Here is a 2,837-nt window from a genome sequence, read left to right as displayed (position 1 = left end):
TCTTTCGACGATGACTCTTTCAAGGCTTGCTGCATTTTTTGCACGTATCTCGATATAACCTAAAGATGATTCTTTGATAGTTACTTTTTTAGTTTGAAAATCCACATCCACAAATCTCACGACCCGAGAAAGCTGTTCCCGATGTCCTAGGTCAGGAGTCGAGTCAAGTAAGATACCGTAGTACTTGTTTTTCCTGATATCACTCAACAATTGGTTCTCCTGCGTGCTGTACGTGTTTTGCTAACAATGGGTCACACTGCGCCACGAGTTTGATCAGCGTGAGAAAGTTTCCAACATTTTAATCCTCATCCGCATTCAAATTTTCCTCATGGCCACGTAGTGCCTAATTTCGTGAAATCAGAAACTTAATACGGGTATCCTTTGCAATGTATCTCGCCAACGTTGTTTTTCCAAATGAATCTGAGCTTGAACCACTGCGTCAATTCCAGTACCATCAATTATCCTTCGTTCGACTTCCTTCCGTGCGGTGGCTAGGATTGTTTTAATGAGAATTTCGTTTGTCTGGCTTTCTCCACTTGTTGAAACCGTTTGTTAACTCAAACGAAGCTTGTGAGTTTGAACTCGATGAACGATTCACTTCCTCTCCGTTCGCTAGTCGGCGTTTAAACCATGCTGCTGTAATTGAACGTTCTCTGGATACTGATGATAGATTGTTTCTGTGCTGAAAAGGCAAGGATCCGAGAGTAATCATTTCATTGCGAAGAGGTTGCGATATTTTCGACAGCTTTGTCGTTTTATCAAATTCTAAGTAGCCAGCATCGTGAAACCTTAGCACAGCAGGAACAGCATCAAAATGAGTATTTTCAGCTTCTCTATCAGAAGATTCTTCCAGCTCATCTTCCCCGTTACTGTCAACAAGTTCACCATCATGTCGTAGTTTCCGCCACCAAAAAACAGGCCAGTGACTAAGGCTGAAAGACTGCGCCTGTCTGTTGGCGCGCGTACCAAAATGTAATTCCATGACATTGTAGGCTGTGTGTGTGGCGGGATACATAAACTTTTAGGTTGAGGTGTAGATTTCTGAAACTAGTAGGTTCAGGCTGCCGCGCCCTCCGCAATAAGTTCTAATGTCACGTTGCAAGCCTCATTTTGGCGCCCCTTTACCTTGGCGCCCGGGGACACGTGTACCCCCCTGCCCCCCCCCCTCGCTACGCCTCTGCATGGGTTGACTGCTGTGCCAGGCTAGGTGCAGTAGGAAGTGGTCACGTGACACACCCAGGTGACATGGGTTGACTGCTGTGCCAGGCTAGGTGCAGGAGGAGGTGGTCACGTGACAGACCTAGGTGACATGGGTTGACTGCTGTGCCAGGCTAGGTGCAGTAGGAGGTGGTCACGTGACACACCCAGGTGACATGGGTTGACTGCTGTGCCAGGCTAGGTGCAGGAGGAGGTGGTCACGTGACAGACCTAGGTGACATGGGTTGACTGCTGTGCCAGGCTAGGTGCAGTAGGTGGTCACGTGACAGACCTAGGTGACATGGGTTGACTGCTGTGCCAGGCTAGGTGCAGGAGGAAGTGGTCACGTGACAGACCCAGCAAGTGACATGGGTTGACTGCTGTGCCAGGCTAGGTGCAGGAGGTGGTCACGTGACACACCCAGGTGACATGGGTTGACTGCTGTGCCAGGCTAGGTGCAGGAGGAGGTGGTCACGTGACAGACCTAGGTGACATGGGTTGACTGCTGTGCCAGGCTAGGTGCAGTAGGAGGTGGTCACGTGACAGACCCAGGTGACATGGGTTGACTGTGCCAGGCTAGGTGCAGGAGGAAGTGGTCACGTGACAGACCTAGGTGACATGGGTTGACTGCTGTGCCAGGCTAGGTGCAGTAGGAGGTGGTCACGTGACACACCCAGGTGACATGGGTTGACTGCTGTGCCAGGCTAGGTGCAGTAGGAGGTGGTCACGTGACAGACCTAGGTGACATGGGTTGACTGCTGTGCCAGGCTAGGTGCAGGAGGTGGTCACGTGACAGACCTAGGTGACATGGGTTGACTGCTGTGCCAGGCTAGGTGCAGGAGGAGGTGGTCACGTGACAGACCTAGGTGACATGGGTTGACTGCTGTGCCAGGCTAGGTGCAGGAGGAGGTGGTCACGTGACAGACCCAACAAGTGACATGGGTTGACTGCTGTGCCAGGCTAGGTGCAGTAGGAAGTGGTCACGTGACAGACCCAGCAAGTGGCATGGGTTGACTGCTGTGCCAGGCTAGGTGCAGGAGGAGGTGGTCACGTGACAGACCCAGCAAGTGGCATGGGTTGACTGCTGTGCCAGGCTAGGTGCAGGAGGTGGTCACGTGACACACCCAGGTGACATGGGTTGACTGCTGTGCCAGGCTAGGTGCAGGAGGAGGTGGTCACGTGACAGACCTAGGTGACATGGGTTGACTGCTGTGCCAGGCTAGGTGCAGTAGGAGGTGGTCACGTGACAGACCTAGGTGACATGGGTTGACTGCTGTGCCAGGCTAGGTGCAGTAGGAGGTGGTCACGTGACACACCCAGGTGACATGGGTTGACTGCTGTGCCAGGCTAGGTGCAGTAGGAGGTGGTCACGTGACAGACCTAGGTGACATGGGTTGACTGCTGTGCCAGGCTAGGTGCATGAGGTGGTCACGTGACACACCCAGGTGACATGGGTTGACTGCTGTGCCAGGCTAGGTGCAGGAGGTGGTCACGTGACACACCCAGGTGACATGGGTTGACTGCTGTGCCAGGCTAGGTGCAGGAGGTGGTCACGTGACAGACCCAGGTGACATGGGTTGACTGCTGTGCCAGGCTAGGTGCAGTAGGAGGTGGTCACGTGACAGACCTAGGTGACATGG

The sequence above is a fragment of the Lampetra fluviatilis genome, chromosome 71 (assembly GCF_964198595.1).
Source record: "Lampetra fluviatilis chromosome 71, kcLamFluv1.1, whole genome shotgun sequence".
Lineage (NCBI taxonomy): Eukaryota > Metazoa > Chordata > Hyperoartia > Petromyzontiformes > Petromyzontidae > Lampetra > Lampetra fluviatilis.
Note: the sequence above shows the minus strand (reverse complement) of the source record.